The sequence below is a fragment of the Oncorhynchus clarkii genome, chromosome 25 (assembly GCF_045791955.1).
Source record: "Oncorhynchus clarkii lewisi isolate Uvic-CL-2024 chromosome 25, UVic_Ocla_1.0, whole genome shotgun sequence".
NCBI lineage: Eukaryota > Metazoa > Chordata > Actinopteri > Salmoniformes > Salmonidae > Oncorhynchus > Oncorhynchus clarkii.
This window is the reverse complement of record NC_092171.1, coordinates 42,076,091-42,091,557: the sequence shown is the minus strand read 5'-3', so window position 1 is coordinate 42,091,557 and position 15,467 is coordinate 42,076,091. Positions and strand designations below refer to the sequence as shown.

At 47.2% G+C, this 15,467-nt stretch overlaps 1 protein-coding gene across 2 annotated transcripts in view; it reads right to left on the bottom strand.

The window, feature by feature from the left end:
* Nucleotides 1–15,467, bottom strand: part of LOC139383816 (alpha-actinin-1) — a 169,896-nt gene that overhangs the window by 102,695 nt on the left and 51,734 nt on the right. The window lies entirely within an intron of this gene.

Sequence of the window (15,467 nt, the reverse complement as noted above, 5' to 3'; positions counted from 1 at the left end):
CCACTATTTCTTTTAGACTAACATTTCGTTTTCAACAGCGGAGATTTGTATAAACCGTTGTCTGTCTGTCTCTCTGACATTTGCAACATTGTTTCAATATTAAAATTCGATCTCCATCTGTCCCATTGTAATGAACGTGTCGGAGTCGGGATGGAACAGACAGACAGGCAGCGTTTCTCAGCCAGTCACAATCATGAATCAGCTGGCATCATTTTTATGGATATATACAACAAACAAACAAAAAAACATTTTAAAAAGTCAAACAAAACGCAGCTAGTTTGCAGTGTTTCCAGCTTCAGTTTGAAGTGAGTGTGTTAGCTGTGTTGTTGGCTAGCTCCTCTGAACAAGTGTCCTGACGAGAGCACATTTTCTCTGCCAGGTGAAACCGGGCCTCATTAGCTCATTGTTATGGATCCAAATAAATGTCACTAGAAAACAGCTTCAACAAATACAAATGCAGCTACTTTGCTGTTATTCTGGCTGCATGTTTTGTCGTGACTAAGTTAGCCGTAGTTGGCTAGCGAGCAAGCAAGGGATATGAACGTTGCCAGCCAGTATGGCAATGGAACATTTAGAATGAACGACTTGGGTCGAGTCCATATAGATACAGAACAACAAAAAATTGGGTCACGTCTCTAGCAATCCTAGATTTGTGTCGGGACTATATCTTGTGAAAGGATGAAATAGTATGAATAAATGAATCAAAATACCATTTTTTTTAAATAAAAATATGTCAATCATCATTTGAATATGTTAGTAACCCGTTGTGTAAAAGTGAAATGTCCTCGAATCCGTTGTATGGAGGATATATTGACTGTCTCGGGCCTAACAATACTCATACCCTCCCAACGCCGGCTTGGAGGGCATTATCCCTTAAATAGAACACAGTAGTACAGAGTGCCTGTGTGTTCTAGTGGCAGAAGCAGATCCAGACCATTCCATGTTACTAACATAACCACCTGATGATAGGAAACATCTGGGCTCTCCCTCCCCCTGCCTCACTCTCACTCGCTCTCCTTCCCGTCCCTCTCTCCCTCTCTCTCTTCACTCTCGCTCTCCCTCCCTCTCTCTCTTCACTCTCGCTCTTTCTTTCTCTCTCCCTCTCTCCCTCCCTCTCTCCCTCTTTCTTTCTCTCTCCCTCCCCCTCCCTCTCCCTCCCCCTCCCTATCCCTTCCTGCCTCTTTCCCTCCCTCCTTTCCTCAGACTTTGGCTTCACAGCCTATTGACCTAACGGGAGCTGGCATGAGCACGGGGCCCGCCATAACGCCATGCATCCTGCTGAGAACCCATCTTTATGAGAACCTGGGTTAATCACACACATTCCCCCAGTCTCCAGGGTCGGGGAGGACCGCCAGGACTGGAGCAGAGCAGAGAGAGCCCAGCCCTCTTAGTGAAACCCCAGCCCAGCCCACCTTAGTGAAACCCCGCCCTCTTAGTGAAACCCCGGCCCTCTCTCTTAGTGAAACCCCGGCCTCTTATAGTGAAACCCCGGCCCTCCCTCTTAGTGAAACCCCGGCCTTCCCTCTTAGTGAAACCCCGGCCCTCCCTCTTAGTGAAACTATGGCCTTCCCTCTTATAGTGAAACCCCGGCCCTCCCTCTTAGTGAAACCCCGGCCCTCCCTCTTAGTGAAACCCCGGCCTTCCCTCTTAGTGAAACCCCGGCCTTCCCTCTTAGTGAAACCCCGGCCCTCCCTCTTAGTGAAACCCCGGCCCTCCCTCTTAGTGAAACCCCGGCCCTCCCTCTTAGTGAAACCCCGGCCTTCCCTCTTAGTGAAACCCCGGCCTTCCCTCTTAGTGAAACCCCGGCCTTCCCTCTTAGTGAAACCCCGGCCTCTTATAGTGAAACCCCGGCCTTCCCTCTTAGTGAAACCCCGGCCCTCCCTCTTAGTGAAACCCCGGCCCTCACTCTTAGTGAAACCCCTCCCTCTTAGTGAAACCCCGGCCCTCCCTCTTAGTGAAACCCCGGCCCTCCCTCTTAGTGAAACCCCGGCCTTCCCTCTTAGTGAAACCCCGGCCTTCCGTCTTAGTGAAACCCCGGCCTTCCCTCTTAGTGAAACCCCGGCCCTCCCTCTTAGTGAAACCCCGGCCCTCCCTCTTAGTGAAACCCCGGCCCTCCCTCTTAGTGAAACCCCGGCCTTCCCTCTTAGTGAAACCCCGGCCTTCCCTCTTAGTGAAACCCCGGCCTTCCCTCTTAGTGAAACCCCGGCCTTCCCTCTTAGTGAAACCCCGGCCTCTTATAGTGAAACCCCGGCCCTCCCTCTTAGTGAAACCCCGGCCTCTTATAGTGAAACCCCGGCCCTCCCTCTTAGTGAAACCCCGGCCTCTTATAGTGAAACCCCGGCCTTCCCTCTTAGTGAAACCCCGGCCCTCCCTCTTAGTGAAACCCCGGCCCTCCCTCTTAGTGAAACCCCGGCCCTCCCTCTTAGTGAAACCCCGGCCCTCCCTCTTAGTGAAACCCCGGCCTTCCCTCTTAGTGAAACCCCGGCCCTCCCTCTTAGTGAAACCCCGGCCTTCCCTCTTAGTGAAACCCCGGCCCTCCCTCTTAGTGAAACCCCGGCCTTCCCTCTTAGTGAAACCCCGGCCTTCCCTCTTAGTGAAACCCCGGCCTTCCCTCTTAGTGAAACCCCGGCCTTCCCTCTTAGTGAAACCCCGGCCTTCCCTCTTAGTGAAACCCCGGCCTTCCCTAGTGAAACCCCGGCCTTCCCTCTTAGTGAAACCCCGGCCTCTTATAGTGAAACCCCGGCCCTCCCTCTTAGTGAAACCCCGGCCTTCCCTCTTAGTGAAACCCCGGCCTTCCCTCTTAGTGAAACCCCGGCCTTCCCTCTTAGTGAAACCCCGGCCTCTTATAGTGAAACCCCGGCCTTCCCTCTTAGTGAAACCCCGGCCCTCCCTCTTAGTGAAACCCCGGCCCTCCCTCTTAGTGAAACCCCGGCCCTCCCTCTTAGTGAAACCCCGGCCCTCCCTCTTAGTGAAACCCCGGCCCTCCCTCTTAGTGAAACCCCGGCCCTCCCTCTTAGTGAAACCCCGGCCCTCCCTCTTAGTGAAACCCCGGCCCTCCCTCTTAGTGAAACCCCGGCCCTCCCTCTTAGTGAAACCCCGGCCCTCCCTCTTAGTGAAACCCCGGCCTTCCCTCTTAGTGAAACCCCGGCCTTCCCTCTTAGTGAAACCCCGGCCTTCCCTCTTAGTGAAACCCCGGCCTTCCCTCTTAGTGAAACCCCGGCCTTCCCTCTTAGTGAAACCCCGGCCTCTTATAGTGAAACCCCGGCCCTCCCTCTTAGTGAAACCCCGGCCTTCCCTCTTAGTGAAACCCCGGCCTTCCCTCTTAGTGAAACCCCGGCCTTCCCTCTTAGTGAAACCCCGGCCATCCCTCTTAGTGAAACCCCGGCCTTCCCTCTTAGTGAAACCCCGGCCTCTTATAGTGAAACCCCGGCCTTCCCTCTTAGTGAAACCCCGGCCCTCCCTCTTAGTGAAACCCCGGCCCTCCCTCTTAGTGAAACCCCGGCCCTCCCTCTTAGTGAAACCCCGGCCCTCCCTCTTAGTGAAACCCCGGCCCTCCCTCTTAGTGAAACCCCGGCCCTCCCTCTTAGTGAAACCCCGGCCCTCCCTCTTAGTGAAACCCCGGCCCTCCCTCTTAGTGAAACCCCGGCCCTCCCTCTTAGTGAAACCCCGGCCCTCCCTCTTAGTGAAACCCCGGCCCTCCCTCTTAGTGAAACCCCGGCCCTCCCTCTTAGTGAAACCCCGGCCCTCCCTCTTAGTGAAACCCCGGCCCTCCCTCTTAGTGAAACCCCGGCCCTCCCTCTTAGTGAAACCCCGGCCCTCCCTCTTAGTGAAACCCCAGGCCCTCCCTCTTAGTGAAACCCCGGCCCTCCCTCTTAGTGAAACCCCGGACCGCCCTCTTTGTGAAACTCCAGCTCTCTCTCCCCCCCTCTCTCCAGCTCTCTCTCCCTCCCTCTCTCCAGCTCTCTCTCCCTCCCTCTCTCTAGCTCTCTCTCCCTCCCTCTCTCTCTCTCTCTCTCTCTCCAGCTCTCTCTCCCTCCCTCCAGCTCTCTCTCTCCCTCCCTCTAGCTCTCTCTCTCTCTCCCTCCCTCTCTCTCTCCAGCTCTCTCTCCCTCCCTCTCTCTCTCCAGCTCTCTCTCCCTCCCTCTCTCTCTCCAGCTCTCTCTCCCTCCCTCTCTCTCTCCAGCTCTCTCTCCCTCCCTCTCTCCAGCTCTCTCTCCCTCCCTCTCTCCAGCTCTCCCTCCAGCTCTCCCTCCAGCTCTCCCTCCAGCTCTCCCTCCAGCTCTCCCTCCAGCTCTCTCTCCAGCTCTCTCTCCAGCTCTCTCCCCAGCTCTCTCTCCAGCTCTCTCCCCAGCTCTCTCCCCAGCTCTCTGGGTCATTCAAGCACTTTGCAGCACTAACCCATAACATACCATCTCTGGCCTGGCAGCCATCCTCACGATCACATGACTGAGTGTTGTGGTCAGGGCTCTCTTGCTCTGAGGCTACAGTCGTTACAGGAAGGATAGTCCAGCTGGGCTGGTTGAGGCCTCGTGCTCCACAGGGAGCAGAGGAGTAACTAAGTAAGAAGAGAGGCAGTGAAGCACTAAACGAGATGCTATGCAGGAACTAGGACTTTTTCATGTTGTCTGTCTGCGGTCTGAAGGCACAACATGCAACAGAAGCAAATAGCACAGGAATTAGGAAAAGCATCTGGATCTTCGATGACCCTAGTTTTAGAGTGTGTTTTGTTTATACTACAACAGTTTAACAGTAGAAGCATTATCCAGCAGGACATCAAGGCCATAAATATCTAGTCTCCCCTTCTCTCTCCTCCTGTCTCACCCCTCCTTCCCCCCCTTCCTACCATGTGTCCCGCCCTGCCTTCTCCTCCCACCCCCTTCCTACCATGTGTCCCGCCCTGCCTTCTCCCCTACCCCTTTCCTACCATGTGTCTCACCCTGCCTTCTCCTCCCACCCCCTTCCTACCATGTGTCCCGCCCTGACTTCTCCTCCCCCCCTTCCTACCATGTGTCCCGCCCTTCCTTCTCCACTACCCTGACTTCTCCCCTTCTCTCACCCCTCCTCCTCCTCCTCCTCCTCGCTGCCCTGTTTTGCTTCTTCATCATGTTTTTTTCTCCCTGTTCTGAGAAATTACCCATAGTCACTTGCATTATTTACTATAAAGTTGTGTGAAAGTACCAGGTTTCGCCCACTAGATGCTGCTGTTCCTGATACTTTTATCAATTTGCTTGTCTCTTGTGTTTCTTAAATGGATCACTTTTTATTTTAAACTTTGGGTAAAAAAAAAAAGATGAAAATATATATATTAAATATATATATATTTTTTTATTGTGCAGTCATCCTCACAATGAAAGCAATTCAGTTTGTCCTTCTCATAGGCTTAATGAGTTAAATAAAAGGTTAAATAAAATACAGTAAAAATAAACGAGTCCAGGAAATGACCCCTGTGTCGTTTATAAAGGCCTGCATTAGTTCCTGGTCAACAAGCAAACCATTAGGCAACAATTTCTAATGGTTTCAATGTTACGTTCGCTAATGGTCTTTCAATGATAGAAGTACTCAAACATAGTACACTACTATAGTGTTTTGCAAAGGTAAATGGTATTGGGTTGGGTTTAATGGTAAATGTCACTAAATCACACTAGATATAAAAATGTTCTAATCATTTTATTGAAAAACATACGACTGCCACGCAATGGTTTCTAATTGTATTATTTTATTAGGGTTGTCACAACATTTTAGTCACTAAGCCCATTTCTCCTTCAAAAGTTTTGGGCTTGTAGGAAACCCCTTCATGTGATAATTGCACCACATGGATAGCCCTCTCAGGGTTGAAGCATTAGGTTGCTAAGAGAAGGACAAACTGAATTGCTTTCATGGAGGACTGGCTATTGGTTTTCTGCCCAAACTTGCAAAGGAAATGTTGTGAATGTTGTGATCTATTTAATAAACACAAGAGACCAGCAAAATTACAAAAAATATTGTGGCGGTATAGCAGGAACAGCGGCATCTAGTGGTCAAAGCCTGGTACTATCACAATACTTTATGGTAAATAATGCAAGCAACTTCAATTACTAATTTCTCTGAACAGGGGATTAAAACATCACCTAATTCACAGAGAATGCCTTACATAGTATGAAGAAGCGAAACTCCAAACCACATATTTAAACTACTTGTCAAACAGAGAACTGATACGGTGTCCTGTTTTGTTGGGGTGTGTGGGGTCCGTCGGTGGCTTTTGACCATTTTTTGACTAATTTTTAGGAAGAATTATGGTGCAAATTGGATGTTAGGTACTATATTATTTGAAGATTAAATGAATCCTATAAATGTTTTTAAAAAATGGCCAATTCATGGTGCAATCAATTAGCTTACATTTGCAGAGATCAAATTAAATGAATAAAATAATGTTTCAGAAATGCTAATCTTATCCGTTTCTAACTACAGAAACGATTCCAGAATATGGCTTGCTGAAATGACATGGAATGACCCAGCTGCTTTTTGGTGTTGTTGTACCCAGCCAAGACATTCTAAAATAGTCAACAACATGTCAAGTTTATAGCCCGTAGTTTCCTTCAACGTTTCCCCCATATCGCTCTGTCTATGTTCTCTCTCTTCCCCACTGCTCTACTCCTCTCTCCTTCCCAATCCCATCCCTCCCACTGTCCCTCCCCCCATCCCTGTCTCTCTCCTTCCCAATCCCATCACCCCCTCTGTCCCTCCCCCCATCCCTGTCTCTCTTCTTCCCAATCCCATCCCTCCCTCCATCCCTGTCTCTCTTCTTCCCAATCCCATCACTCCCTCTGTCCCTCCCCCATCCCTGTCTCTCTCCTTCCCAATCCCACCCCTCCCTCTGTCCCTCCCCCATCCCTGTCTCTCTCCTTCCCAATCCCATCCCTCCCTCCATCCCTGTCTCTCTTCTTCCCAATCCCCTCCCTCCCTCTGTCCCTCCCTCCATCCCTGTCTTTCTCCTTCCCAATCCCGTCACTCCCTCTGTATCTCCCCCATCCCTGTGTCTCTCCTTCCCAATCCCATCCCTCCCTCTGTCCCTCCCCCCATCCCTGTCTCTCTCCTTCCCAATCCCATCCCTCCCTCCATCCCTGTCTCTCTCCTTCCCAATCCCGTCACTCCCTCTGTCCCTCCCCCCATCCCTGTCTCTCTCCTTCCCAATCCCATCCCTCCCTCCATCCCCGTCTCTCTCCTTCCCAATCCCATTCCTGTCTCTCTTCTTCCCAATCCCGTCACTCCCTCTGTCCCTCCCCCATCCCTGTCTCTCTCCTTCCCAATCCCATCCCTCCCCCATCCCTGTCTCTCTTCTTCCCAATCCCATCACTCCCTCTGTTCCTCCCCCCATCCCTGTCTCTCTCCTTCCCAATCCTAATTGGGGCGGCAGGGTAGCCTAGTGGTTAGAGCTGGACTAGTAACCGGAAGGTTGCAAGTTCAAACCCCCGAGCTGTCGTTCTGCCCCTGAACAGGCAGTTAACCCACTGTTCCTAGGCAGTCACTGAAAATAAGAATTTGTTCTTAACTGACTTGCCTAGTTAAATAAAAGTAAAAATAAAATCACTCCCTCTGTCCTTCCCAATCCCATCACTCCCTCCATCCCTCCCTGTCTCCCTCCTTCTCTATTCGTCAGTTCAGAGTTTCCTGCCTCTCTGCCAGCTCCATATTACAATGCATTCACTTAAACCATCTAAGTACAAACCCCCCCACACACGAAGAGGGAATGCAGACTATCTGAGACAGGAAATAAAATAGTTCAGTGTAGCCAATTTATCCTGCAGTCCTCGAGCTCCTCATGATACCAGGAAGCCAAACGTGTCCCTCTGAGGCAACCCTGGGTTCAAATAGCATTTGAAACCTTTAAAATACTTGCTTTGGACCATAGGACCATGCCTCAGGACTACCTGGCATGATGACTCCTTGCTGTCCCCAGTCCACCTGGCCGTGCTGCTGCTCCAGTTTCAACTATTCTGCCTGCGGCTATGGAACCCTGACCTGTTCACCGGACGTGCTACCTGTCCCAGACCTGCTGTTTTCAACTCTCTAGAGACAGCAGGAGCAGAGCGGTAGAGATACTCTGAATGATTTGCTATGAAAAGCCAACTGACATTTACTCCTGAGGTGCTGACTTGCTGCACCCTCGACAACCACTGTGATTATTATTATTTGACCCTGCTGGTCATTTATGAACATCTTGGCCATGTTCTGTTATAATCTCCACCCGGCACAGGCAGAAGAGGACTGGCCACCCCTCATAGCCTGGTTCCTCTCTAGGTTTCTTCCTAGGTTCTGGCCTTTCTAGGGAGTTTTTTCCTACCCACCGTGCTTCTACACCTGCATTGCTTGCTGTTTGGGGGTTTTAGGCTGGGGTTTCTGTACAGCACTTTGATACATCAGCTGATGTACGAAGGGCTTTATAAATACATTTGATTTGACTTTAGCCTGCCTGGATTGGCCAGGCGGGCAGGGTTTCTATTGGTTCCATTGCACCAGACAAGCCCAATCAAGCACAGCAACAGTATTTGAAATCATTTCAAATAGAAGACAAACCCAAGTTCTGCTCATAGGCACCAGAAGACACCAGATGGATTAATAAATAATGTACATTTGTCATGGTGTGTGTGTGTGTGTGTGTGTCACCAGAGGAAAGGAAACAGGAGGCAGGAAGAGTAACCATGACTCCTAGTAGTCCACACTTCACCCTGTCACTGTAGTGTAGGAACAAACAGAATGCTTCACCCTGTAACTGTAGGAACAAACAGAATGCTTCACCCTGTCACTGTAGTGTAGGAACAAACAGAATGCTTCACCCTGTCACTGTAGTGTAGGAACAAACAGAATGCTTCACCCTGTAACTGTAGTGTAGGAACAAACAGAATGCTTCACCCTGTAACTGTAGGAACAAACAGAATGCTTCACCCTGTAACTGTAGTGTAGGAACAAACAGAATGCTTCACCCTGTAACTGTAGTGTAGGAACAAACAGAATGCTTCACCCTGTAACTGTAGGAACAAACAGAATGCTTCACCCTGTCACTGTAGGAACAAACAGAATGCTCACTGTTAGGTGTAAACTCTCTACTGATCAAGTGGATCCATAGTTTCCTTGTGAACCGTACTCAACAAGAGAAGTTTAACTCCGCCATCTCCACATCTAGAATACGGGAGCCCCTCAAGGTTGCGTACTTTCACCGATACTGTACGCAAACGATTGTCAAGCCTCTGACGCAGTCTACAAATTCTTTAAATAAGCAGATGACACCTCTGTTGTGGGTTTCTTCCACCCAGATGTTGTATAAATCTGTCCTGCAGAGCGTGCTGTCCTTTGGTCTGATATGTTGTATAAATCTGTCCTGCAGAGCGTGCTGTCCTTTGGTCTGATATGTTGTATAAATCTGTCCTGCAGAGCGTGCTCTCATTTGGTCTGATATGCGTGTCTGGAAACATGCGAGCGCAAGACCAAGTCAAGATTCAGCGCTTGATTAAGACAACGGGAAGGATAATTGGTATAGATCAAGAATCAGCCTCCAACCTGTACACAAAACACATCCTCCTAAAACTTGAAAAGCATTTTACAGTACAGTACTCATCCCATTCACTCAAAACTCATCCTTCTAAAACGTGAAAGCATTTTACAGGACAGTACTCATCCCCTCCACTGAAAACTGAGTGACAGCAGCAGTCAGACAAGGGGAAATATACTTCTTTAAAAGAAGATCAGAACAGATAGATATGGGGACTCTTATTCCAACAGCCATTTGACTGTATAATGGATAGTCTGTTGGTCCCTCCAGTATTGCACTATAGCATATAGCATTTTCAATTAATTATATTGTGTCGTTTCTGTGTGTTCATGTTTTTTTAAGCACATGACCAAATGAATTTCCCCCTGGCTGTGTTAAATTCCCTGAGTCTCAGAAAGTCTCCTGGGCTCCAGGCAGGAGAAAGTATTGGTGCAAACCATTGAGTGCCAGGTTGGAAAGCTGAACTGGGCTGTAGCACCGTTCTGTGTTATTCAACTGTATTCCATCCCTTTCTGTGATATTCAACTGTATTCCATCCCTTTCTGTGATATTCAACTGTATTCCATCCCTTTCTGTGATATTCAACTGTATTCCATCCCTTTCTGTCACATTCAACTGTATTCCTAACCTTTCTGTCACATTCAACTGTATTCCTAACCTTTGTCACATTCAACTGTATTCCTAATCTTTGTCACATTCAACTGTATTCCTAACCTTTGTCACATTCAACTGTATTTATAACCGTTCTGTCACATTCAACTGTATTCCTAACCTTTCTGTCACATTCAACTGTATTCCTAACCCTTCTGTCACATTCAACTGTATTCCTAACCTTTCTGTCACATTCAACTGTACTCCTACCCTTTGTCACATTCAACTGTATTCCATCCCTTTCTGTGATATTCAACTGTATTCCATCCCTTTGTGATATTCAACTGTATTCCATCCCTTTCTGTCACATTCAACTGTATTCCTAACCTTTGTCACATTCAACTGTATTCCTAACCTTTGTCACATTCAACTGTATTCCTAACCTTTGTCACATTCAACTGTATTCCTAACCTTTGCCACATTCAACTGTATTCCATCCCTTTCTGTGATATTCAACTGTATTCCATCCCTTTCTGTCACATTCAACTGTATTCCATCCCTTTCTGTCACATTCAACTGTATTCCTAACCTTTCTGTCACATTCAACTGTATTCCTAACCGTTCTGTCACATTCAACTGTATCCCTAACCGTTGTGTCACATTTAACTGTATCCCTAACCGTTCTGTCACATTTAACTGTATCCCTAACCGTTCTGTCACATTCAACTGTATCCCTAACCTTTCTGTCACATTCAACTGTATTCCTAACCTTTCTGTCACATTCAACCGTATTCCTAACCGTTCTGTCACATTCAACCGTATTCCTAACCTTTGTCACATTCAACCGTATTCCTAACCTTTCTGTCACATTCAATTGTATTCCTAACCTTTCTGTCACATTCAACTGTACTCCTAACCTTTGTCACATTCAACTGTATTCCAGCCCAGCCAGCAAACTGCTCCTCTCTTAGAACACCAAGGTAATACCGTACTGTAGTAGAACACCAAGGTCACACCGTACTGTAGTAGAACACCAAGGTAACACCGTACTGTAGTAGAACACCAAGGTAACACCGTACTGTAGTAGAACACCAAGGTAACACCGTACTGTAGTAGAACACCAAGGTAATACCGTACTGTAACACCATACTGTAGTAGAACACCAAGGTAACACCATACTGTAGTAGAACACCAAGGTAACACCATACTGTAGTAGAACACCAAGGTAACACCATACTGTAGTAGAACACCAAGGTAACACCATACTGTAGTAGAACACCAAGGTAACACCATACTGTAGTAGAACACCAAGGTAACACCGTACTGTAGTAGAACACCAAAGTAACACCATACTGTAGTAGAACACCAAGGTAACACCGTACTGTAGTAGAACACCAAGGTAACACCGTACTGTAGTAGAACACCAAGGTAACACTGTACTGTAACACCGTACTGTAGTAGAACACCAAGGTAACACCGTACTGTAGTAGAACACCAAGGTAACACCGTACTGTAACACAGTACTGTAGTAGAACACCAAGGTAACACCGTACTGTAGTAGAACACCAAGGTAACACCATACTGTAGTAGAACACCAAGGTAACACTATACTGTAGTAGAACACCAAGGTAACACCGTACTGTAACACCGTACTGTAGTAGAACACCAAGGTAACACCCTACTGTAGTAGAACACCAAGGTAACACCGTACTGTAACACCATACTGTAGTAGAACACCAAGGTAACACCGTAATGTAGTAGAACACCAAGGTAACACCGTACTGTAGTAGAACACCAAGGTAACACCGTACTGTAGTAGAACACCAAGGTCACACCGTACTGTAGTAGAACACCAAGGTCACACCGTACTGTAGTAGAACACCAAGGTAACACCGTACTGTAGTAGAACACCAAGGTAACACCATACTGTAGTAGAACACCAAGGTAACACCATACTGTAGTAGAACACCAAAGTAACACCCTACTGTAGTAGAACAATTGTATTCCTAACCTTTCTGTCACATTCAACTGTACTCCTAACCTTTGTCACATTCAACTGTATTCCAGCCCAGCCAGCAAACTGCTCCTCTCTTAGAACACCAAGGTAAAACCGTACTGTAGTAGAACACCAAGGTCACACCGTACTGTAGTAGAACACCAAGGTAACACCGTACTGTAGTAGAACACCAAGGTAACACCGTACTGTAGTAGAACACCAAGGTAACACCGTACTGTAGTAGAACACCAAGGTAACACCGTACTGTAGTAGAACACCAAGGTAACACCGTACTGTAGTAGAACACCAAGGTCACACCGTACTGTAGTAGAACACCAAGGTAACACTATACTGTAGTAGAACACCAAGGTAACACCGTACTGTAACACCATACTGTAGTAGAACACCAAGGTAACACCCTACCGTAGTAGAACACCAAGGTAACACCGTACTGTAACACCATACTGTAGTAGAACACCAAGGTAACACTGTAATGTAGTAGAACACCAAGGTAACACCGTACTGTAGTAGAACACCAAGGTAACACCGTACTGTAGTAGAACACCAAGGTCACACCGTACTGTAGTAGAACACCAAGGTAATACCGTACTGTAGTAGAACACCAAGGTCACACCGTACTGTAGTAGAACACCAAGGTAACACCGTACTGTAGTAGAACACCAAGGTAACACCGTACTGTAGTAGAACACCAAGGTAACACCGTACTGTAGTAGAACACCAAGGTAACACCGTACTGTAGTAGAACACCAAGGTAACACCGTACTGTAGTAGAACACCAAGGTAATACCGTACTGTAACACCATACTGTAGTAGAACACCAAGGTAACACCATACTGTAGTAGAACACCAAGGTAACACCATACTGTAGTAGAACACCAAGGTAACACCATACTGTAGTAGAACACCAAGGTAACACCATACTGTAGTAGAACACCAAGGTAACACCATACTGTAGTAGAACACCAAGGTAACACCATACTGTAGTAGAACACCAAGGTAACACCGTACTGTAGTAGAACACCAAGGTAACACCATACTGTAGTAGAACACCAAGGTAACACCGTACTGTAGTAGAACACCAAGGTAACACCGTACTGTAGTAGAACACCAAGGTAACACCGTACTGTAACACCGTACTGTAGTAGAACACCAAGGTAACACCGTACTGTAGTAGAACACCAAGGTAACACCGTACTGTAACACAGTACTGTAGTAGAACACCAAGGTAACACCGTACTGTAGTAGAACACCAAGGTAACACCATACTGTAGTAGAACACCAAGGTAACACTATACTGTAGTAGAACACCAAGGTAACACCGTACTGTAACACCGTACTGTAGTAGAACACCAAGGTAACACCCTACTGTAGTAGAACACCAAGGTAACACCGTACTGTAACACCATACTGTAGTAGAACACCAAGGTAACACCGTAATGTAGTAGAACACCAAGGTAACACCGTACTGTAGTAGAACACCAAGGTAACACCGTACTGTAGTAGAACACCAAGGTCACACCGTACTGTAGTAGAACACCAAGGTAACACCGTACTGTAGTAGAACACCAAGGTAACACCGTACTGTAGTAGAACACCAAGGTAACACCATACTGTAGTAGAACACCAAGGTAACGCCATACTGTAGTAGAACACCAAGGTAACACCGTACTGTAGTAGAACACCAAGGTAATACCGTACTGTAACACCATACTGTAGTAGAACACCAAGGTAACACCATACTGTAGTAGAACACCAAGGTAACACCATACTGTAGTAGAACACCAAGGTAACACCATACTGTAGTAGAACACCAAAGTAACACCCTACTGTAGTAGAACACCAAGGTAACACCGTACTGTAGTAGAACACCAAGGTAACACCATACTGTAGTAGAACACCAAGGTAACACCGTACTGTAGTAGAACACCAAGGTAACACCCTACTGTAGTAGAACACCAAGGTAACACCGTACTGTAACACCGTACTGTAGTAGAACACCAAGGTAACACCATACTGTAGTAGAACACCAAGGTAACACCGTACTGTAGTAGAACACCAAGGTAACACCGTACTGTAGTAGAACACCAAGGTAACACCGTACTGTAACACCGTACTGTAGTAGAACACCAAGGTAACACCGTACTGTAGTAGAACACCAAGGTAACACCGTACTGTAACACAGTACTGTAGTAGAACACCAAGGTAACACCGTACTGTAGTAGAACACCAAGGTAACACCATACTGTAGTAGAACACCAAGGTAACACTATACTGTAGTAGAACACCAAGGTAACACCGTACTGTAACACCGTACTGTAGTAGAACACCAAGGTAACACCCTACTGTAGTAGAACACCAAGGTAACACCGTACTGTAACACCATACTGTAGTAGAACACCAAGGTAACACCGTACTGTAGTAGAACACCAAGGTAACACCGTACTGTAGTAGAACACCAAGGTCACACCGTACTGTAGTAGAACACCAAGGTAACACCGTACTGTAGTAGAACACCAAGGTAACACCGTACTGTAGTAGAACACCAAGGTAATACCGTACTGTAACACCATACTGTAGTAGAACACCAAGGTAACACCGTACTGTAGTAGAACACCAAGGTAACACCGTACTGTAGTAGAACACCAAGGTAACACCGTACTGTAGTAGAACACCAAGGTAACACCGTACTGTAGTAGAACACCAAGGTCACACCGTACTGTAGTAGAACACCAAGGTAACACCGTACTGTAGTAGAACACCAAGGTAACACCGTACTGTAGTAGAACAACAAGGTAACACCATACTGTAGTAGAACACCAAGGTAACACCGTACTGTAGTAGAACACCAAGGTAACACCGTACTGTAGTAGAACACCAAGGTAACACCGTACTGTAGTAGAACACCAAGGTAACACCGTACTGTAGAAGAACACCAAGGTAACGCCATGCTGTAGTAGAACACCAAGGTAACACCGTACTGTAGTAGAACACCAAGGTAATACCGTACTGTAACACCATACTGTAGTAGAACACCAAGGTAACACCATACTGTAGTAGAACACCAAAGTAACACCATACTGTAGTAGAACACCAAGGTAACACCATACTGTAGTAGAACACCAAGGTAACACCATACTGTAGTAGAACACCAAGGTAACACCATACTGTAGTAGAACACCAAGGTAACACCGTACTGTAGTAGAACACCAAAGTAACACCATACTGTAGTAGAACACCAAGGTAACACCGTACTGTAGTAGAACACCAAGGTAACACCGTACTGTAGTAGAACACCAAGGTAACACTGTACTGTAACACCGTACTGTAGTAGAA